The sequence below is a fragment of the Anabrus simplex genome, chromosome 1, assembly GCF_040414725.1.
Source record: "Anabrus simplex isolate iqAnaSimp1 chromosome 1, ASM4041472v1, whole genome shotgun sequence".
Classification (NCBI taxonomy): domain Eukaryota; kingdom Metazoa; phylum Arthropoda; class Insecta; order Orthoptera; family Tettigoniidae; genus Anabrus; species Anabrus simplex.
The window spans coordinates 1,482,170,799-1,482,196,184 of NC_090265.1; positions in this window are offsets into that span (position 1 = coordinate 1,482,170,799).

Genomic DNA, 25,386 nt, shown 5'->3' on the forward strand with positions numbered 1-25,386 from the left:
CGACGTAAAGCAAATAGCAATAATAATAATAATAATAATAATAATATTAATAATAATAATAATAATAATAATAATAATAGCTTCCTTACAACTCCTAGGCCTTTCCTATCCCATCGTCGGTGCGACGTAAAACCACTAGCTAGTATTTATTCTGTACAGCGTTGTCTTTGTAATCAATGTAATCCAGTTTCATTTTCTCATGCGAGATTACGTGATCCCATTTGATCTGTAGACAGAGGATCATACCATAAAAGTTAAAAAAAGGGAATGCGAGAAATTTCCTAATGAGACCAGAGCTTCACACATTTCTAAATCATGTAACATGAAGTTAGAATGACAATATTATCGCTGAAATTCATGCTCATATCCCCATTTCTTCCCTAACCGTCTGCAAAGATATTAATGGTCTCAATCAAATGAGATTTCACACAGTACTGTTTCAGGCTGTCAGGGCCTTAAGACTAACATTACTGCACAGAGAGGTAGCGTCTTTAATTACTCTGTTCATAATTACAAATAATTTCACTCGCGTTTGACTTTTCCACACGACACAACTTTTACTTCTAATACTGTAACTCGGGCGATCACATTGCACACCGGTGCGTCGAACTACTGGCCCCCAACACAGTTTCTCACAGCGCACTGTCGTTCCAAAACAGTTCATCGTTAACAAAGCTTGTTGAACTCCGCGTAACCGCCCGACTGGCTCCCTCCCACGAATTATTCGTGACGTACTTGTAAACGTCTCGTTACTGTTTACTATCAGTCGCAACTGACAAACTGAAGTGCTCCATTTGTGCTCTTTACACAGGGCCGTAGAATAGACTACTCTAATAGTTTCCATATTAGAGATCATTCTGGGTGCCTGGTCCAATGTTAATCAGCTTCCAGCTTCTTCTTGAGCTTCCTGTTCGTGAGCCTCAACGCTATTGTTTTGCTTGCTGTTGGTCCCGACCACATTGTCGCAGGCGCAATTATCACTCTCGCTGGCATATTTACCGGCCTTTATTGTCATGATATTCACAGACACACAGAAATATGAACATCCATGAGTTACAAGAATGTTTTCAAACTTTGTACGTCAACAGATCGTCATCTCTACGGGGTGTGCGACAAAAAGCAAATAGCAATGTGGTCACGATCGTTGGCGTTTACGTCCCTTATCTAATGACAATTTAACTTACATAATGCCGGGATGAGTGATTCACCTGGAAGAGAGATGAAGCGTACGTCGGTGAAGGGGGGGGGGGGGAGGAGATGATTCTATCCCGGCTCAGTCCGATGGCATCTGAAGTTGCTCAAATACGTTAGCCTCGTATCTATAGTCTGCGACACGTAAAGGTATTGGCTTAACGTCGCACCGACACAGATAGGTCTTATGGCGACGATGGGAGAGGAAAGCGTTAGGACTGGGAAGGAAGCGGCCGTGGCCTTAATTAAGGTACAGCCCCAGCATTTGCCTGGTGTGAAAATGGAAACCACGGAAAACCAACTTCAGGGCTGCCGACAGTGGGGTTCGAACCCACTATCTCCCGAATACTGGACACTGACCGCACTTAAGGCCCCTTTCATACGAGACAATTAGTGGCGGCGATCGGTGGCAGCAGCCGATCGCCTGCACGGAAAACAGGTCTACTCCCCCATTTCTAAAATGGTATTTATGAGTGAGGAACTGCTTCTGCTTGCTTTGCTAATCCAAAATAAAAATAAAAATAAAACCAGGGTAAGAGCAATGAAGGTGCATCCTCCACCACAGAGGTTGTACACGGGATTTGATGAGTCAATGCCCTTTGTAATTGTAGCTGATGAGGGATTTGGTTTTTCCCGTCATATACTGCGACCATATGCGGGCACTTTTCTGAGTGTAAAGAAACGCGTCTTTTAATTATGTACCTTTGGAATACTTGCAAACAAATGGCGTTTTTTCCGTAGACCAGTGGATGTTGACACCACATTAGCAGAGGACATAGTGAAAGTGTGTCGTGTTTTGCATAATTTTGTACGAGAGAGGTATGGTGTTCAAATCGAAGATACTTGTAGATTGATTGTTTGAAATGGGCCCTGCTTCAGGACCTACATCAAGACTTGCCAGAAATTTACGACACAAGTTTGCCAACTACTTTATCGGTGAGGGAGGTGCAGTTTAATGGCAAATGGATCGTATTTAGAGACATAAGTATTATGTCTAGAGTGTTATACAGATCATAGATGGACACCAAAAACACAATTGTACTTTACATGCGTTTAGTAATTTTCAGTTTGCCAATGGGCTCTTTTTAATAACATTAGTTAAGTAGTGATGATCGTTTATCTTTCATCTATTGCTTTCTTGCTTACCATGTAAATATCCTTCATTATTGAAACTTTTCACTGCAATAAAAATAATTCAAGCAAATAATGAATGAAATACTCTTTTCTGAATATACTCGGTAATTTACAGAATTGTTTGGCTAAATTGAGTTTTCTTGTAACAAATTAACAAAAGGTGGTACGCAAAATATAAGGAAAACGCTTACTTATCTCGTTTCTCTCTGCTGGTGTTTTATCATGAAATTCACGAAGAACCTCAATATAATGCTACGCCATGCGTTTCTTCGTTCACTTTTCCATACTCATCGACTGAAGCGTTCCAAATCGTGGGATATTTTTCAATTCCATATGTCGGGTCTTCCGTTTCACTTGTTCATCTCTTAATCTAATTAATTAATGGAGTATGGCCTCCGGAGAGGCCTAGTGCAGGTCTTTTTCTAGCAGACGGTCTATTAGGCGACCTGCATAGGCCTATCTGTGAAGATGAGGGCCCTACCTAGGATGATTTCTAATGTTGAATACGCTACACACGCCCAGCCCCCCGAGCCATTGGAATTAACCAATTAAGGTTAAAATCCCCGACCCGGCCGGAAATGGAACCATAGACCCTCTGAACCGAAGGCCAGTACGCTGACCATTCAGCCAATGAGTCGGACTGTTAATCTAATAAGGCTACTTCTTTCCACGTTTGCACTCATATCTGACAATGAACGCAGTACGCTTGTTATTCAGGACTTCCTAAATTACACGAACTGGATCAAACTGGAGTGGACAGAGAGAAGTAGCGGCTACTAGTGGCACCGTGTGAAAGCTCTTATTTAAAATAATGCTTTACCTCGAGTGGCGGCGACTCCAAGTGGCGGCCGCTAGCTGCGCGAGTGAGCGACTGTAGGCGACTGTTTCCAGCTTCCGCAACTGCAGTCGCCACGTATGAATAGCTCTCATTTAAAATAATGCTCCGCCACCGGTGGCCGCCACTAGTCGCCTCGTGTGAAAGGGCCCTAAGCACGTAAAGAACTCCTGTAGGTCAAAATTCTGCACCTCGGTGTCTCTTATACTATAAAATTCGTTAGGGAGTCGTAAAATCAATAACGTTTTTATTAATGTGCAGGGTATAATAATTTATTAATTTCTTAAATTAAAGAAGCCTTCTACTACACTGAACCAAGTTAACAATTTCATACCAATTATGATAATTATGCGCATGTTGTATACTCTGTATCTCTTACCCTTGAATCCATGCTAGTATCTGAGTGGTCAGCGTCTTTGCCTTCGATCCTCGGGGGCCTTGGATTTGATTCCCGGATGGGTGACGGGATTTTAAGCTTAAACGCTTAATTCGTTTACCTCGGTGACTGAATTTTTGTGCTACCCTCAAAATCCCTGTTACGCATACATAGCCCATAACACTATTCTCCGCCACGATAACACTCTGTTTCCCACTCACCATTTTCGCAGGCCATCCTTGCAACGGCTGCACCAGCTCAGCAATAGGCACAATAATTTTTTTAAATACTTAGAACTACTAAACACTGAGTGTGTACATTGTCACCTATTTGTTTCCTTTCCCTTAACACAATAATCACCACCACCACTAAAATCATCTCAGTCTCCTCCTCGGTTCCATCCATGACCCAGTCCTACATTTTTCTGCAAAAACTGTCCTCAAAATATCCTATCATGCCCATCGATGCCGGTGAATTCAATGTGTTTGTTTCTATTTTGGCCTCTGACCTCTTTTATCATCCTCCCTTCTGTGAATAATAAGACGATGGTTGTATGGACAACACCATTTATATTAATGCATCGTTTACCTACACACATCTATTACTAGCAAGAAAACGCACACTGCATGATTTTTTAATTTTCCCTTTATTTCAATTCTAGACATGTATAATCTATTCCATAGTAAGGGAAAAATAGTTAAAACATTCTTAAAATGATTTTGAGAGATTTATTGCATGGAAAATAACATGTGCCTAATTAGTCCCACCATGCACTGTCAACATATTTGTTTTGAAGGTTCGCTTCCCAATTTCAGGTTGCTCACTTGAGGTGAAAGTCCTTGAAACAGTTCTTTTTGTTTGTAATGCACAAATGCTACATCACACTTTTTGCAAAATATAGGGGTTTTCCCCTTGCATGAGGGAAATTTGCACCATTGTCGAGTGTCTTTGTGAATTGGCCAGTATTCCAAACGATCTTGACGGACTGGTTGTGGAGGGTAAACTGTTGCCGAGGACTTCTTCCTCTTCTTTACGAGGTCTCCTTCTACTTCAAAACTTGGATGTCCTCGCTTTGGGGTGATTGACAACCCCACTTGAGAGAGTGAAAGGGCTAAATCTTCCCGGAATGTCATCCGACAATGCAAGTGCCTGCAATCTCTCAAGAATGATATTTTCTATCACGTTTCTCACCTAAAATGTTATTCAAAATGGAATGAATATATTCGTTGACATTGACACACATAAAATGCAATAAAGTAGGTAAGCAGCGTATGTCATTCCATGTTTGAGGTTATCATACCACCACATGATCAGGCTGCATAATGGGACGAATTAGTCACAAATTTATTTTTCTAAAATAAATCTATACTAAATATCAAAATGCTTTTTAGTGTTTTTGAGTATGAGCAGAAGACTTACCAGTAACAGTATGATTTTTCTTATTTGCACAAGAATACAAATACGTGCTATTATTGCGTGTGATTTTTAGTGTGAATAATGAACTCCCTCCCGCTCTGGAAGACTTTCAAATATTTGCTTTCGCTTGTGCTTCCAACCTTATGAAATATAATAAAATGCTTGCTTTCATACACAGATGTCACAATCCTTCGTCCCATCAGCCATAAAGGTTCACTTTATCTTGCGTTACTATAGTTAGAGTGAAATATGTATTATGTGCCGAAATCGTCACACCATGCAGTGTAGGGATAAGACGATGGTTGTATGGACAACACCATTTATATTAATGCATCGTTTACCTACACACATCTATTACTAGCAAGAAAACGCTGTGAGATATTACCGAGCCACTTCTGAAACACCATATAGTGTAGAATATGAATGGCTGGCAGGCTGAACAAGTGCGGTAATGGTGCCCAATTACCTGAGCACAGTAAGAGGTGCTCGTGGAATGACCAATGCGAATCGACCGACGTTGGTGACGTTGTTTCATAATTAGGGTTAAGAACGTGGTTCTTAAACTAGCGAACGATACGGTACAAGGCAAGCCGTAACGAGCTCGCTTGGCACGACAACGGTCATAAATTATTCAATAACGCTGTTAAAATTTAAATATTTATATTACGTGAAATAACGAAGTCATTTTGAACCATAAAGCTGGTTCTCCTTAAAGGAGGTGGCTTATTTTATGTTATCTGCCGCGCTAACAGGGAGCGGGGATTTATGGCGGTCCTTCGCCAGTGGGTGTGTCTTACTTTAGAAGAGTTAATTAGTGCCTGCGTGTCTCCTGGGACAAAAGGAAGGCGGCAAATTTTAAAACAATAGCGCCCGGTGGTGTGAACTTCTACGATTCAACACCTTTCTAGTGAATGGAATGGCTAAGAGTAATCCCAGTACGAGTTTCTGCGAAGTATCTGGGGTACGTTTCATTTAAAGAGGCTGTTAACGTTTTGATCATCAATACCATGTAGAAGTTTTTGTATCCGATATTGTCCAATAGCCATGTTATTATGGCAACTGTAGTGGAGTGTTTGATTTAAAATAATACCTAGCTGAAGAAAACCCGCTTCGCTGGCTTTTATTTGTACATCCGTGCGTTTCTTCCTGCGTAATACAAAAGACGTGCATTAAAAGACAACTCACTTCCCGTTTCTTCTTTTATTTTTATTCTATAAATATATATTACATACTAAGTAATTTCATGAATATATACTTATGCATTATATTTGATATCTGGTTGCCTGGCACAAACAGACTTTTTGCCTGTCCGACACGCGAGACCATGTGGGAAACAGAATCCTTCAAAGTACAACGTTTGAACCTGAGTCTTATTGATAGTCATACTATAAGCTAATCTTACAGGAAATTGTAATCGTTTGAAACAAAATGACAAATCATTTGACATTAATAAAAATCTTGGTATGAAAACCGTTTTTTTTTTCTTTGCCGGTTAGGATTCTGCCTCAATGATATTGTTAAGCAGATGTTTCAGTAAGTATCTGCTTTATATTCAAGAAATACAGAAAATACTCACAGACGTACTCAAGCAGCAAACTGTTATGGTCCTGAGATCACCAAACTCCTGCCAGATGAATCAAAGATGGTATATAAAACCAAGAAGAACACATCACAGCCTTCTAGAGTACATTCTCACTCCGATCCTTACAGTACTTTCTCACTCATTTTAATACATTCAAGCCCCACATCTCCCACATCACCACAGACTAATAATAATAATAATAATAATAATAATAATAATAATAATAATAATAATAATAATAGTAATAATAATTAGAGGACCCGTAATGCTCCTCAACGTTCATTATAAATAGGTCAGATAACATGTATTGATATGTCTGTCGTGGTCATATTGTTTCGCCTGCCCATTTCAATAGTTTTATGATCATTTAATACCGATGATATCGTTTGTAACACTTCTTTCCATACAATGTTCTCTGTGCTTCGACCATTTGGCCGTATCTGGATCTTAATATTTTCAAAGGATCTTGTCTGAGATAGTGCAAGTTACAATTGGCCGTGGCTGAATGCTGGTTCGGGTAAGCAGACTACCCATTTTTTCAAGAGTTTGTCCCTGCACTTTATTTAATAGTCATACACAGGGCCTCTCAAACGCCCAAACTCTCACGCGTGCAGAGCGAGGTGCATTGGCTCTGTGCACTGTGCATCGGTACGCTTCGCCTCAACTCGGCTTGACTCGGATGGTGTAGTGTGCTGAGAGCGACGAAGCGTTTGGTAGTAGACGACGTGTTTATCAGTGAAATAGATAAGCGCACGACAACAACATAATAATGGAGCAACCTGTTTCGAAGAAAGCAAAGACTTCCGAAAGTCCATTTCAATCGAACTGGGAACTTTCGTTTTTTTTATTTTTTTTTATTTTTGTCTGTCGTGACGATAACGCCAAATGCTTAATCTGTGGGACGATAGGGACGATAATTACGTGCGTAAGAAAATCGTCTGCTGAAAGACACTACAACAGACTACATTCGGAAAATTATTGTGAAATCATAGGAAACGTCAGAGAGAAAGAATTAAGGAAGTTGAAACATCTTGAAGAAGAGCATTCTATATCCACAAATGAGGTTTGTTCCAGTACTGTAACATTTTCATTGTGGTTAAGGGTTCTGCATTTTTTTAAATTATGTTTACATTCCTCTCGAACATGTATATTTCTAATTCACTTTTTTTAAATTTTTTTAGTAACACTGGTAACCTTGTCCCATACAACTGAGCGTCTCCGCTCACCACACGTAAAAATTTCGCTGTGGGGGAGAAACAGCAGTGAAGGTGAGGAACGCGGAGACAGGAGGAACGCGGAGACAGGCCGAACGGGTGAGACAGGTGTGGGGAGAGAGGAGTGGAGGGGTCTGCACTCTGGTCAACCAAGCGAAGTCGTCTTTGCACCGTGCACAGTGCATGCACCACGCACATGCACCCTGAGAGGCCCTGGTCATACAGAAGGCTAGGGCCGTCCCCGTGGTGTAGGGGTAGCGTGCCTGCCTCTTACCCGGAGACCCCGGGTTCGACTCCCGGCCAGGTCAGGGATTTTTACCTGGACCTGAGGGCTGGTTCGAGGTCCACTCAGCCTACGTGATTAGAATTGAGGAGCTATCTGACGGTGGGATGGCGGCCCCGATCTAGAAAGCCAAGAATAACGACCGAGAGCATTCGTCGTGCTGACCACACGACACCTCGTAATCTCCAGGCCTTCGAGCTGAGCAGCGGTCGCTTGGTAGGCCGAGGCCCTTCAAGGGCTGTAGTGCTATGGGGTTTTGGTTTTGGTTTTACAGAAGGCTAGTCGACTTGATACGATCCCGTCTGTACGTACGTAGACTGTTTCCTCTTAGCAACATGAAAGTTATTAGGAACGTTCGGCCAACGGTTGAGTACATTCAAAAGCTGGGAAAGGTCACAGTATCATAAGGTATCTAGCAGAGAATAGCGTTCTTCCATCATCAGAGGAAATGTATACTCTCTGGCTTCACAGGTAGTAATCAAACATGGCTGCATACAATGACGTTACTAAGGATGAAAATCACACACATCAGAATATTAATGAAAGTGTTAATCGCTTAGCAACCCGGTAAACACAGAAGGCGTTGCGGGTTAGGGTAAGCCTTCGCCAGCAATTATTGGAGTGATCATTTCATGATTTGATTTTATGATTACTCAAAGTTGGCTGAACTTAGAGACCTACCATTGTCTCATCATTCACCGGCAGGTAATTCAGGAAAGAATAAAACAGAAATGAAGCGAATCGGTTCAGTAGAACGGATGGACGGATTTGCCAAAGCCGTTTTTAGTAAACTCTTTTAATTTATAGATGATAATACATACATTCATACATTATCATTATAGACTGTTACGCCTTTCAGCGTTCAGTCTGCAAGCCTCTGTGAATTTACTAAACGTCGCCACAATCCTCGATTTGCAACTAGTGTTGTGGCCTCATTTAGTTCTATACCTCTTATCTTTAAGTCGTTAGAAACCGAGTCTAACCATCGTCGTCTTGGTCTCCCTCTACTTCTCTTACCCTCCATAGCAGAGTCCATTATTCTCCTAGGTAACCTGTCCTCCTCCATTCGCCTCACATGACCCCACCACTGAAGCCGGTTTATGCGTACAGCTTCATCCATTGAGTTCATTCCTAAATTAGCCTTTATCTCCTCATTCCGAGTACCCTCCTGCCATTGTTCCCACCTGCTTGTACCAGCAATCATTCTTGCTACTTTCATGTCTGTTACTTCTAACTTATGAATACGATAGCCTGAATCCACCCAGCTTTCGCTCCCGTAAAGCAAAGTTGGTCTGAAAACAGACCGATGTAAAGACTTTCGTCTGGGAGCTGACTTCCTTCTTACAGAATACCGCTGATCGCAACTGCGAGCTCACTGCATTAGCTTTACTACACCTTGATTCAATCTCACTTACTATATTACCATCCTGGGAGAACACACAACCTAAATACTTAAAATTATCGACCAGTTTTAGCTTTGTATCACCAATCTGACATTCAATTCTGTTGAATTTCTTACCTACTGACATCAATTTAGTCTCCAAGAGGCTAATTTTCATACCATACTCATTGCACCTATTAACAAGTTCCAAGATATTAGACTGCAGGCTTTCGGCACAGTCTGCCATTAAGACCAAGTCGTCAGCATAGGCCCAACTGCTTACTACATTTCCACCTAACTGAATCCCTCCCTGCCATTTTATACCTTTCAGCAGGTGATCTATGTAAATTACGAACAGCAAAGGTGAAAGATTACAGCCTTGTCTAACCCCTGTAAGTACCCTGAACCAAGAACTCATTCTACCATCAATTCTCACTGAAGCCCAATTGTCAACATAAATGCCTTTGATTGATTTTAATAATCTACCTTTAATTCCATAGCCCCCCAGTATATTGAACATCTTTTCCCTCGGTACCCTGTCATATGCTTTCTCTAGATCTACGAAACATAAACACAACTGCCTATTCCTCTCGTAGCATTTTTCAATAACCTGGCGCATACTGAAAATCTGGTCCTGACAGCCTCTCTGTGGTCTGAAACCACACTGGTTTTCATCCAACTTCCTCTCAACGACTGAACGCACACTCCCTTCCAAGACGCCAGTGAATATTTTGCCTGGTATACTAATCAATACCTCGATAGTTGTTGCAATCCTTCCTGTTCCCTTGCTTATAGATAGGTGCGATTACTGCTTTTGTCCAATCTGAAGGTACCTTACCAACACTCCACGCTAATTTTACTACTCTATGAAGCCATTTCATCCCTGCCTTCCCACTATACTTCACCATTTCAGGTCTAATTTCATCTATTTCTGCTGCCTTATGACAATGGAGTTCATTTACCATTCTTTCCACTTCCTCAAGCATAATTTACCAACATCATTTTCCTCCTCCCCATGAGCTTGGCTGTTCGCAACACCACCAGGATGATTTCCTTTTACATTGAGAAGATGTTCAAAATATTCCCTCCACCTCTCCAGTGATTCCATGGGATCTATTATGAGTTCACCTGAATTACTCAAAACACTGTTCATTTCCTTTTTCCCTCCCTTCCTATGATACTTTATTACTGTCCAGAAAGGTTTCCCTGCTGCTTCACCTAGCCTTTCCAGGTTATTACCAAAATCTTCCCATGACTTCTTTTTGGATTCAACAACTATTTGTTTCGCTCTGTTTCTTTCATCTACGTACAAATCACTGTCTGCCTCGGCCCTTGTTTGGAGCCATTTCTGATAAGCCTTCTTTTTACGTTTACAGGCTGCTCTCACTTCATCATTCCACCAAGATGTTCGCCTTTTCCCATCTTTACACACAGTTGTTCCTAGGCCTTCCCTTGCTGTTTCTACTACAGCATCCCTGTATGCTACCCATTCACTTTCTATATCCTGAACCTGCTTACTGTCTACTGTTCGAAACTTTTCACAAATCATATCCATATACTTCTGTCTAATTTCCTCGTCCTGGAGGTTTTCTACCCTTATTCGTTTGCAGACAGATTTCACTTTCTCCACCCTAGGCCTAGAGATACTTAGTTCACTACAAATCAGATAGTGGTCTGTATCATCGAAAAATCCGCGAAAAACTCGTATATTCCTAACAGATTTCCTGAATTCAAAGTCTGTTAAGATATAGTCTATTATGGATCTGGTACCCCTAGCCTCCCATGTATAGCGGTGAATAGCCTTATGCTTGAAGAATGTATTCGTAACAGCTAAACCCATACTAGCACAGAAGTCCAGCAAACGCTTCCCATTCTCATTAGCTTCCATATCTTCCCCACATTTACCAATCACCCTTTCGTATCCTTCAGTTCTATTCCCAACTCTCGCATTGAAATCGCCCATTAGCACTTTTCTATCCTTGCTGTTGACCCTGACTACGATGTCACTCAATGCTTCATAAAATTTGTCAACTTCATCCTCATCTGCACGTTCACATGGTGAATACACGGACACAATTCTTGTCCTAATTCCTCCAACTGACAAATCTACCCACATCATTCGCTCATTTACGTGCCTAACAGAAACTATATTGCGTGCAATGGTATTCCTGATAAAGAGCCTTTCCCCAGACTCTGCCCTTCCCTTTCTAACACCCGTCAATTACACTTTATAATCTCCTCTCTCTTCCTCGTTATCTCCCATTACCCGAATATCACTTACTCCTAGCCCATCCAGATGCATCCTCTTTGCTGACTCAGCCAGTTCTACCTTCTTTCTTCCATAGGCCCCATTAATATTGATAGCTCCCCATCGAATTCCATTTCGTTCGCCAAGTTGTTTCCAAGGAGTCCCTCGCCTGTCAAATGGGAGTGGGACTCCATTACTCCCATAGGTCCGAGGCTTGCTTAAAATGTGATAATAACAATAAGAAAAGCTATCTGCTTTATAGGGATATGATGGATTCTAATCACACCATCCGCAGCTCCGAGGATGGTTTTACGTGGTTTACAGTTTTCTAACCAGGCTGGAGCTTTGCCTCAGTGGTAAGGTCACGTCTGCTACCTTCCCGGTCAGAACTTTTCCGTATCCCATCGTCACCGATAGCATATATTTCCTAACGGAACGTTAAATTCGTAAGTAGCCTAATAATAATAATAATAATAATAATAATAATAATAATAATAGTAATAATAATAATAATAATGAGCCTCGTGGCGTAGCGGAAGCGCGTCTGTCTCTTAATTGGATAACGATTGCACCGGGTTGAATCTCGATATAGTCCTTGAATTGAGAGCAGTAGTCACATTTCTCCAGCGTCACGATACCAACTGGGGAGGTGGGAACGAACATCGTCGAGAAATCAAGCAATAATGCAACTAATACAGCTGAGAATGTCGTCAGACTGACCACGTGACATTTCCAAATATGCACGGCATTTAGCTGTGAAGCAGTTGCCTGGACAGGCTAAGGTCCTTAGTGGGCTATATGTACAAGAGGTTTTGTTAATAATAATAATAATAATAATAATAATAATAATAATAATAATATAATAATGGAAAAATAATAAGAAGGGAAGAAGAAAATACATTTTGATTTTGTTCTAAGCGCTTTGCCGAAGAATAAAACAAAGATTTTGTGAGACTGTATCGACTGACCAAAGTTGTGCACGGGTATGGAGCCAAGGATACGTCGGTGTGAGAATTCAAGGTTAAAAGAGGGGATGCATACCTCAAGCCGAGTATACTGTCAGGTGTTATACCCAGTCAGTATATATATAACTGAACTCGCCTCGATTCAACATTTTATGTGAGCAAGTGGACGTCTTTTATCTTTTGTCGTAAATTGGTTCCACTGTAATATTCGTGCCGGCTTTAGTTGTGCAGACGTGTTATTTCGCTCTTCTTTCAAGAAATGTATCAGACTCCAACAAATGTCACTTTTATTGTTAGCAGGTGACACCTTAAGTTGTAAGTCAACTCAGTTTTACATAGGCCTAATTCCTGACAGCTAACCGTGACGAATGCTAAAACATGAGCAGTCATTGACTGATTTAGCTGCGAGGGAGCTTTGAGAAGCAGAGAAGTGCGCGTGAATTGACATTAAACAGGTGATAAAACTTGGACGGCCGGGCTGAGTGGCTCAGACGGTTCAGGCGCTGGCCTTCTAGCCCCAACTTGGCAGGTTCGATCCTGGCTCAGTCCGGTGGTATTTGAACGTGCTCAAATACGACAGCCCCGTGTCGGTAGATTTACTGGCACGTAAAAAGAACTCCTGCGGGACTAAATTCCGGCACCTCGGCGTCTCCGAAGACCTTAAAAAGTAGTTCGTGGGACGTAAAACAAATAACATTATTATTATGAAAACTTGGACGTTTGTAAGCTGATACTCATACGACATGGACCTTTTCCCGCCCTTCAGAAATCCTACCACCTCTGCCAAGTTTCAATCCGCGTTCCTCGGATAGGAGGCCAACATTCTACCACTGATTCACAGAGGAAATAATAATAATAATAATAATAATAATAATAATAATAATAATAATAATAATAATAATAATAATAATAATAATAATAATAATAATAATAATTGTTACTGTGTTTTTGTGGACCACAGAGAGGTGAATGAAGGTACTGGCTTGAATGGGTCTATCTACGACAGTCAAAGATAAACTTAAAACTTTAACAATAAAGGTTATATTTCTTTTCAGACATTATAATTTAACAAAACAATTCGCTTGGGGACAGAACGAGATTTCAGGTACAGAGCTAGTTTGGTATAAGGTAGAAAAAACAAGAAATTGTTAGTTACAATTGGAGCTTCAAGCCCCCAATTTACAAAGGTCCCAACATCACTACTGTTCCGCTTAGTTAGATAGGCAAGGAGATGAATCTCCCAAGGCGCTTCATCTAAATGCACGGGGTTGAGGTGTACCTCCCGGTACAATAAAAATAATTATGATGACGAGCTGTATAGCCGGGGCGATAAAGGCGAGCTCGATTAAAACCTGGAATGATGCGAGTTTTTCTGGTCAATAAGACAAGCAATTTACAAACAAGTCTTACACCTCTGGAGAGTCATGTAGTCCTGGGGGTTTACTCAGCCTGCACCAGAAACGAGTACTATGTTAATTCCTGGGGTAATATGGTATCGGACGTAGAACTAACCAGTCTTTCCCTGTTTGTCCCAAGTGTACGAGTAGTATTCTACGCTTGCAAAGGAAACCTTGTATGCTATGAAGTCCATCACTACAAATTGAAAAACTGGAAGTGTGAGAGAGAATACTGTAATTCTCAGAGAGATCCTTCGTTCAGTACTTGGAGACAGGGAATACCGGAGTCGTCACAATTAAGAGCTCTACTTGCAGATAGACATATTCTGTGAATGTGTCAGGAAAAAGAGGGCAAGGGTAATTTTCTATGGTCTTGTGTCAAGATTGTCTCCCAAGAGGCGCTGGCCTTCTAACCCCAACTTAGCAGGTTCGACCCTGGCTTAGTCCGGAGGTATTTGAAGATGCTCAAATACGTCAGCCTCGTGTCGGTAGATTTACTGGCACGTAAGAGAACTCACGTGGGCCAAGCTCCTGGTACATTGGCGTCACCGAAAATCGTAAAAGTAGTTAGTGGGATGTAAAGCAAATAACATTATTATGTCTTCCAAGACACTGACCAATCGACTATTCACCTTTTGCCGAAACAAGGAAGTTCGTACCGCCTGGTTAACTTAGGCTGAGAAGGACATAAAGGAACTGGGACTCAAAGAATACAAAACGTACAGACTGTGAGACAGATCCTGAAGAATGTCCATGGTTTTCGGGAAAAAATCTCTGCAGAAGAAAGCTACCTGCTGGTCAGTGGAAGGAAAGGAGTTCCACCGGGAGAAGATGGGACAAAACCAGGCAAACATCTAATCACAAGCGTGGTCATTCGAAAGTAGTGCCGGGAGTGTCCGAGGACATGTTCGGCTCTCCAGGTGTAGGCCTTTTGATTTGATGCCCTAGGTAACCTGCGCGTCATGATGAGGATGAAATGTTGTAGAAGACGACACATACACTCAGCCCCCATACCAGCGGAATTAACCAATGATGGTTAAAATTCCAGAGCCTGCCGGAAATCGAACTCGGGACCCCTATGACCAAAGATCAGCACGCTAACCATTTAGCCATGGAGCCGGACAGAAGAAGAAGAAGAAGAAGAAGAAGAAGAAGAAGAAGAAGAAGCTTCCACTCCTCCCGGAGCCCTCGTAGCCAGTACAAAGAAAATTAATAATAGTTATGAAACGGTGTGACAATAAAAAATTCGCCTCAACTCGGTAATAAGCGTAAATATTTCGAACTTTCCTATGAGCTAGTCTATATTCGAGTGTCTTATCTAACCATTTACTTATTAATAGGCTACACATATTTGTTATCGGTCACAGATCACTTATAACATTACACTGTGATGGAAGGCAATAAATGTAATTCTCAGTCATCCTTATCAGGAACTCATTATTGATTTGCTTGATTACGTTTTCAAACCATGGTGCAATGCCTGTATCTTAAATGACATCTGAAGGCTAGAAGTCTCTCGCCATCTGCACTTCATACACTTCATATTAATGACTTTCTAGAGCTAGGACGGGTGGAAGAGAAAATTCCTCTCGTGTCATCACGTCCTTTGAATGAATGGAATACAAGATCTGGGATGGAAATAGCTCTATGTCTTGGAACTCTCGAAGTCACATCATTATTCCTACTTAAAATGAAAGACGGCGTCTCTCTCGTTCTGACTGTTTTAAGACGAGCTTTGAAATTGCGACAAGCAAGCATAAATTGTATCACCAATTAAAAACTATGCTAAAATAATTTGTGCGTTCTAAAGCGAAAATCATTTGTCACAAAAAATTATAATGTTATTTGCTTTACGTCCCACTAACTACTTTTTAAGGTCTTTGGAGACGCCGAGGTACCGGAATTTAGTTCCGCAGGAGTTCTTTTACGTGCCAGGAAATCTACCGACACGGGCTGTCGCGTTTGAGCACCTTCAAATACCACCGGACTGAGCCAGGATCGAACCTACCAAGTTCGGGTTAGAAGGCCAGCGCCTCAACCTTCTGAGCCACTCAGCCCGGCTTGTCAGAAAAAGAACAGACTTTGCTGAACATAATTGGTGAGTTGGACGCCATCTGTTTCCATTGTTGCCGTCTGGAACCCCGGCATTTAAGTGAGCGAAATCCGTAATGTCGAAAGTGCACACCAGGCCTACAACGTCAGAGGGCTGAAATTACTCTATGGATCTGGGCTCGGTCCACAATTCATTGAGACGCGTGGTCTGTCTGTTGTATATTTACAAGCGTGTTGATAGAACCACATTCATAGAAAAATTCCATCTCTCTGGCTTCTCAGGTAATCAGAGACCTTCTATATCACTTCGTAACTTATAAAGGATTTTTTATCATGTTAAACTTTGAAATCTACGTATAAGATTTATTATGTCTAATACCGTAATTCACTTTCATTAAAATGCATAATGCTTGAGAATAAAAGCTAAAGAGAAAAATAATACAATTACGTTCTTCGTTCAAGTAGAACCCTGTCCGGCTCGTTGTCTGACAGGTCAGCGTACTAGCCTTCGGTTCGGAGGGCCCCGGGTTTGATTCCCGACATTTTAATCTGTCGAGTTAATTTCTCTAGCTTCGGGGCTGGGATTTTATGTTGTTCTTATAAACGCCTACTTTTACGTTCAAAACATATGTACTGTATATTTGGCGTCAGGAAACGCCGTGAAATGGGGCTTATTCTATATGTAGTGCCTGTCTCAAGAAATTAGTAAACGAATATTATTATTATTAATAATAATAAGTTTGATTTCGACCATGTTATTGTTTTGTATACAATATGTACAAGTTGCAAAATTTTCGAATCTATATAAATAAAGCTGTGGGGGGTCCGTTGTCTGTAATTTCGTTTGTTTTGCCAATTTTTCAAATATTTATCTGTTTTAGGTCAACTCAAGACCGAATCGGTAGTTTTTATTTTTCGTGTCTGTCTGTTTGTTCCACCATCACGGCGAAACGGCTGGATAGATCTCGACCAAACGTCATATTTAGTGTATACTCATCCCGGCGACGGTTTTGTTATACATATCGTTTTAAAATCTTTGAATAGACGGGGGTTTATAGGAAAACCAGAACGGTTTTCCTCCATTTTCTCTTATACTATTGATTTCCTGTAAACCGAGCTCGATAGCTGCAGTCGCTTAAGTGCGGCCAGTATCCAGTATTCGGGAGATAGTAGGTTCGATCCCCACTGTCGGCAGCCCTGAAAATGGTTTTCCGTGGTTTCCCATTTCCACACCAGGCAAATGCTGGGGCTGTACCTTTATTAAGGCCACGGCCGCTTCCTTCCCGATCCTATCCCTTTCCTGTCCCATCGTCGCCGTAAGACCTATCTGTGTCGGTGCGACGTAAAACAACTAGCAAAAAAAAAAAAGATTTTCTGTAAACTCCGTGAACTTTATGTAAAACGCCCCTTCATTATAAACAACTTCTTTATGTTCAAAATCTACCTTATTCTTCAAATGACGCAGATATTTACTATTTTTCTGCGGGTATCATGCTCTGCATTGAGTGACCGACAGACCGCCAACGAACCTACAGGTTACCATGGCAACGTCTCTGACTACACTCCACCAGGGAAGTAACGTACTGCAATTTTCGTCATAATTCCTGTAAATTCGTGGTTGTTCCTTGGGTAGAAAGCAAGAGAGGGGTCAATCGGACATTCTGCGGGATTCTGGCGGAATATCGTTGGAGGTTATAATCGCCCTCGAATAGCTTAAGTAATAACACCATTACTCATCTTATCTGTTTACCTAAGAATCCCTGCCCTTAAATTTCTCCTCTGTTACCACTTTCTTATATCCATAACTCATACCAGCATAATTTATTGAGGGGCATTTGATTTTCCAATACATTCACTTGGAATTTACATATTTGTACTCATCCCGCTGTCCTCACTTATAATCCTATTTTCTATTAATTTCAACTTTCTCAACTGTATTACTTTCTTCCTTAATTACTCCGTATGTGTGTGAGTGCTAATCCCGAAACCTGAAAATCTTTTCTTTGAGGAAACACAACTTCCAGGCTATGCAAATGTATAACTTTTGGCCCCGGAAAATATCGGAATTTGGATGCAATTTTAACGAGGCTGGAGACCTTCCTTTCGGAATAATTGGTGGCTAAAACTTAAGTCGTATCACAAAAGATCGCGTTTCAATTTGGAGAGATCTACAACTTTGGGCCTATGACATTTTGTCGTATTTCTATCCCTTGATCGTTAACTAGTACTGCATTTCTCGAGTCCAAGTTAATTTTATACTTTCTACACGTGTATGTTATCGTCTGGCACACTTATAAGAAAGATGCATCATGACATTGGGCACGCACATTGACATGGCCAGTGGCGATATGTTCGCAAAATTTTTGATTCCAGGGTCATATGGGTATCAAAAAAAGTAAAGTAGTATGAGAAAACTGTACCAAATTACACCCCCATTCAATGACTAACTGAATCTAACCCTTAAATATAGGAGATACGAGAAAATGTCATAGGAACAACCATGTAGAACACTGAACGTGTCGTGTGTGTGTGAAGTCCGTTTGTAGGTGCAAGTCTTACTCACTGCCTTTACAGTAAATTACGGAGAAATCCGTATACAATGTAGAATACCGTAGCGAGGCACGGGTACATTTGCTAGTACTATAATATTCTTTATCTTTACACCTGATGTACACCTACTTGAAATTAAGCAATCAGTCTCCCCAGGAAGATAAAATTGACTAGCTAGTCGTTCAGCTCTCAGATAGTCCGACTCGTTGGCTGAATGGTCAGCGTAGTGGTCTTCGGTTCAGAGGGTCCCGGGTTCGATTCCCGGCCGGATCGGGGATTTTAACCTTCATTGGTTAATTCCAATGACTTGGAGACTGGGTGTTCGTGCTGTCCCCAACATCCTTGCAATTCACGCACCACACATAACACTATCCTCCACTACAATAACACGCAGTTTCCTACGCATGGCAGATGCCGCCCACCCTCATCGGAGGGTCTGCTTTACAAGGGATGCACTCGGCTAGAAATAGCCACACGAAATTATTAAATTATAGCTCTCAGATAGAACAGGGGTATATCAGTCACCTTGACAAAGATTATTTTTTTCGGAACGTCGGCAATATACAGGTTGTACCCGTGATGATGTTACAAAATTCAGAGATGATGGTGAACGGTAAATGGATCAATTTGAGATAAGGGACCTTATTCTGGAGTCAAAAGTTAAGTAAAATTCTACTCATTTAAGTCCATTACCTGTACAAGTTTCACAAGCTGCTCCGTTTACAACAAATGTTCAAAATGGCGTCCCCCTGAGTCAATGCAGGCATGGCATCGTCACACAAAGTTCTGTCGTACCCGTTCGAATATCTCTGGAGTCGTTTGAACAGCGTCGCAGGCAGCGATAATTCCTGACCAAGAGATCCTCTTCAGTCTCGACAGGTCTCTCACACAGAAGGCTTTTCACATGGCCCCACAAGAAGAAATCAAGTGGGGTTGAGATCAAGTGAACGAGTGGGCCACGAAACAGGACCTCCTCTTCCTATCCACATTGAAGGGAGTGTCTGATCCAAGTGTTCACGAACCCTCAATCCAAAGTGAGGTGTGGCTTCGTCATGTTCGAACCGGATCCGTTGACGAAGGGCAAGTGGAATGTGTTCCAGGAACGTGGGTGGCACATATCTGAGCACCACTGTGTACACTGCTGCATTTAGGTGGGAAGGAAGAAAAAAAATATCGAAACGACTAATTATTAACAACTTTTGACTCGAACGTTTCCGGACTTATCTCAGATTGATCCATTTGCCGTCCTCCAGCATCCGTGAAAGTTTGTAATATCATCACCGATACATCCTGTATATAATGTACATAGAACAATGACACAGTCCAGCCTGGAAGAAGGTAAGGGTGTGTTCTGCCTGAAGGCAGGTCCGAACCTCCACAAGGGTGTGTCTGAGCCGGAGTTTACGTGCGGTACGGTGGCCAGTTCCTTTCTGCTGCTCCTTTCCCTTACTGCTGCTGCTGCTGCTCCTTGCCACCAACAGCGCGTGGCAACCCATCCACTTCTCGACCACGCCCAATGTTGCTTAACTTAGGAGATCTCACGGGATCCGGTGTTTCAACACGGCTACGGCCGTTGGCAGCCTGGAAGAAATACATAAATATTAGTACAACAGACCGTAGAAACTTCAACTGTGAGAATTTTTTATTTTATTTTAATATTTGCTTTAAGTCCCGCTAACTACTTTTTACGGAGAATCAGAGGTGCCACAATTTTGTCCCGCAGGAGTTCTTTTACGTGCCAGTAAATCTAACAACACAAGGCTGTCGTATTTGAGTACCTTTAAATACCATCAGACTGAGCCACGATCGAACCTGGCAAGTCGGGGTCAGAAAGCCAGCTCCTCAACCGTCTGAGCTACTCAGCCCGGCAACTCTGAGAAAAAGGTTGCCGTATGTCAAGGTCAAACCCTCGGCCGTCAAATAAGTTCATTTCCATTTCAGCTCCTCATGAACTTCGAAATGGTCTCAAACATGCAGACTGGGACAACTTCCATTACTAACCTAAGCCTACACGGGCAACACAACCTTGGTTAACAGACTAATCTCACTTGCGTGAATACTGCCGACTGATGACGTACGTCCATGACATAGCACCAACAACATGCAACAACTCAAGAACAGTTCTGATTATGCATATTGGAATGTATTTCGCTGTTTATCGTCGTACTAACATAAGTAGGACTTCGGCGGGGCTGGAACAGGAAAGATCCACAAGCAAATGGTTAGCCTTAACTATATATCCTTACCATTTGTTTGGACTGAAAAAATGAAAATCGAGGTGAAATATCCTCAGGGGTGCCGACGATGGAGTTAAAAACTTACAATAACTCGATGCGTACTGCCTTGGCAACTTGCTCGGTCGTTTTTAGCCTCTTACAAAAGGTTCACAGCATTTTGAGTACAGTTTAATGTCATTGAATTTCCGTTCGTAATCGACATCTAGGTTGGAAGAAAATAATGCAATTTACATAGCAATTAATTTGATGGAGGTTTCTTAAAAAAATTGTTGATATACGTATCTCTGGTAGGTTCACCTTCGAGGCTGAGCGGCTTTTCTCTTGCTCTACGATAGATCTGGAAAGCCTACCCATTAGGAGATCCCATGATCGCATTCTGGCGCTGATAATATGCTGGATTTTATGCAATCATAGGTATGTACCGGAAATGTGACTTTTTTAACGTTAACGTACATCATTAAATCAAGGAACGGGAGACCAACCACTTTAATACAGCTGATTTTACTCCACAGTGCGCAGTGTGTTGGTAAACATCACGTGATGTTTTGTAGTTTAAAAAAGAATTTCCTTCAACCATAAATGGTAAACATTTTAAAAACTTAATTATTTTGGAAACCTCGGCGTCAAAGTTCTTAAAAGGTAGTGTTGTCGCAGCCCGATCTGGGTATGCGGACCATTACAGGAAGTCGCTTACAATTAGGCTTCCTGCTATAGACCGCACCCTAGCCGGCTGGTTAACGTCCCATTGACACGAAAGGCATTTATTGTAACTAATCGATAGACAGAATACAGGCTATCCGTAACTCGCCCTGTTCCCTAGCTTTCGTTCGCTGTCTCTATAGTTTACACGTTTGGGAACAGGTGGAGCTCGCAATTCTTTGAGCCATTTTCACTTGTTCCCACGCCCTCTGTCTGAATACTCAATTCTTTTTTGCTAGTAGTTTTACGTCGCACCGACACAGATAGGTCTTATGGCGACGAGGGGATAGGAAAGGCCTAGGAGTTGGAAGGAAGCGGCCATGGTCTTAATTACGGTACAGCCCCAGCAGTTGCCTGGTGTGAAAATGGGAAACCACGGAAAACCATCTTCAGGGCTGCCGACAGCGGGATTCGAACCCACTATCTCCCGGATGCAAGCTCACAGCCATCTCGCCCGGTAATACTCAATTCTAGAACGGTGCAACATACAGAAATATTGTAGAGAACACGTAGGTTACTTTATCCTCTTTAGACCCAAAATCAGAAGAAGTGATGAAACTGGACCCAGTGATTCACACATAACTTAAATATTTTCAGTTCCTGAAGTCTACGATTGGGATCGGTTCGACAGCTGTGCAGACGACAGGTATTCGGTAGACGGAGAGAGACTGGTCTCCACCGTTGGCTGTCCTGAGAATGGCTTTTCGTGGTTTTTCATTCTCCTGCACTAAGGTGAATACCGGGACAGTTCCTAGTATAGGCCACGGCCGCCAACCCTCTCACCTTCTCCACTCAGCTCCTTCTCCGACACAAATCTCCTGGCTCGAGAGACGGCGTTACCGTCTAGGAGGCCCGCCTCCCCCCTTCAGGGGAGGTATGAAAACATTTTGTAGTAGCAGCAATAATAATAATAATATATATATTTTTTGCTACTTGCTTTACGTCGCATCGACACCGGTAGGTCTTATGGCGACGATGGGACACGAAAGACTTAGGAATGGGAAGGAAGCGGCCTTGGCCTTAATTGAGGTACAGCCCCCAGCATTTGCCTGGTGTGAAAATGGGAAACCACGGAAATCCATCTTGAGGGCTGCCGACAGTAGGGTTCGAACCCACTATGTTCCGATTACTGGATACCGGCCGCACTTAAGCGACTGCAGCTATCGACCTCGGTGAATAATAATAATAATAATAATAATAATAATAATAATTTTCTGTGAACATTCATAAAAACTGCTATCATTTCAATATACATATCAGGAAATATACCAACACTGATCTCTTGTAGACTATGTGTTTACTGACTATACCAAATTCCGACTCTACCCTTTTTTTGTTTCAAATGCGGTTATTCAGTTACAACTGAATCTGTGTGTCACTGAAATGGATAAGTGCCACTGAACTTAATTTTTCGGTTGTTAGTTGTTTGATATCGCAGGTAGCTTTTCGGGTGACTCAGTAAAATGGTAGAACAGGGAAGCAAATGGGACTGCCAGAAGTGGGAGTTCGAACTCACCACCCCCGAATACAAGCTTAGAGCTCTACGGCCCGTACCGCGTAGGCAACTCATTGGTAAACTTGCAGTTACCTAACATAGTATTTCTTTATGTTATATAATTCTCTTGCGCATTCCAGGTCTTGCGGCACATTCAGTTATTGTGTGTAGACTTTTTTTGGTTTATTTTTAGTTTTAATAATGTGATTTGCTTTACGTCCCTCTAAATACTTTTACAGTTTTCGGAGATGCCGAGTGGCCGGAATTTAGTCCCGCAGGATTTCTTGTACTTGCCAGTAAATCTACCGACACGAGGCTGACGTATTTCAGCACATTCAAATACAATCGGACTGAGCCCGGATCGAACATGCCACGTTGGGGTCAGAAGGCCAGCGCCTCAACCATCTGAGCCACTCAGCGCGGCAATATCATTGCAGATCATTGCGACCGGTATCATTTCCATACACCATGTGATCTTTCAGGAGACAATATCGGCAGGAATCGAACCACTGTCACAGGAAGGAACATTATCAGCCAAGCCACTGTTCTAAGAGCACCATTTGTATTCATTCCTATAACCTGTGTTATTAGGGCACTTGGCTTTCATTCGGGAGCAGGAGTGGTAAGGTAAGGATGCATTCTGCCCGAAGGCGGGTCCGAACCTCCGCAGAGGTGTACGGAGTTTACGTACGGTAGGGTAGCCAGTTCCTTTCCGCTCCTCCATTCACTTACCCCCCAACCCCCTCGCCACACAACAGCGTGTGGCAACCCATCCAAATCTTGACCACGCCCAATGTTGCTTAACTTCGGAGATCTCACGTGATCCGGTGTTTCAACATGGCTACGGCCTTTGGCACCATGAGTGGAATATGTCTTTAAAATAAGGTACTATCCTAGAATACCCCATATTGAATGTGAATATAACTGATGGCAGTGTAAGATCTTCTAACATTGTATCTTCCTTGTGGTGGAGTAACAGTGCCTCCCAGAAGTACCTGACGCCCTTTTAAAAAGCAGTCTCGAAGAACGTCACGTCAGTACTTAGGAGCGCTGTTTCGTTTGCTGGAGTCTCGCGCCTCGCTCGTCTCCAAGTAGCACTCCAACGTCTGTCAGTTGCTTTATCCCGCTGCTGTACGCCACTCATCCAGACACGCACCATTGTTCCCAAGTGCGTGGTTATTCACACCCACCCTAGATGCTTCGGGTTAAAAAAAACCAGTTGGCAGCATTCTGAAATTATTCTCGAGTTAACTCATTGAACAACCTCCGTTTCACTGCGTTTAACACCCAGGCGCACTCAGATCAGGTAAATATGATCCCAGGCTAGTATTTTTAAAACATTTTGTAATGCTTCAAGAAAGTCTTTCTCCCTACGAACTATCTTCAGTTCAACGTAATCATATTTCCAGAGTTAAATACCGTGAGTAAGATTTCAAATCACAGCCGAACCTCGATATCTCGAACATCGATATCTCGAATTATCAATATCTCGAAGAAACTTACATTTCCCGGCGGTTTTCCCTATTCTTCACGTGTATTTATTTCTTTATTACTCGAAATTCGGTTACACGAATTTCTCGATTTTTCGACGCAAACATTTCCTCCCTTGAAGCAAAAAAATACTCCGTAACTCGAATTTTGTGCAGATATTAACTGTGCAATACGGCGTTTGTGTTTTGTGAGGAGCAGTTAACAAGTAAAGAAAGGATTTTAATGATACTGGTAGCTAATATGACCGGCTTCGGTTAGGGGGTCATGTGACGCGAATGGAGGAGAATTACGGACTCTGTTATGGAAGGTCAGAGGAGTAGATGGAGACCAAGACGACGATGTTTAGACTCAGTTTCGAAGGACTTAAGCGATAAGGAACTGAACGAGGCTACAGAACTAGTTCCAAATAGAGGACTGGGCGGTGATTAGTAAATTCACAGAGGCCTGAAGTCTGTACGCTGAAAGGCACAACAGTCTATAATGAAGATGTATGTATGTATGTATGTATTTATGTATTTAGCACCGGGCGAGGTGGCCGTGCGCGTAGAGGCACTCGGCTGTGAGCTTTCATCCGAGAGATAGTAGGTTCGAATCCCACTGTCGGCAGCCCTGAAGATGGTTTTCCGTGGTTTCCCATTTTCACACCAGGCAAATGCTGGGGCTGTACCTTAATTAAGACCACGGCCGCTTCCTTCCAACTTCTAGGCCTTTCCTATCACATCGTCGCCATAGGACCTATCTGTGTCGGTGCGACGTAAAGCCACTAGCAAATATATATATTTAGCTAGTTATTTAGTTATCAGTAAGAATAGAATAGTCTGGCCCCGCGGTGTAGGGGGC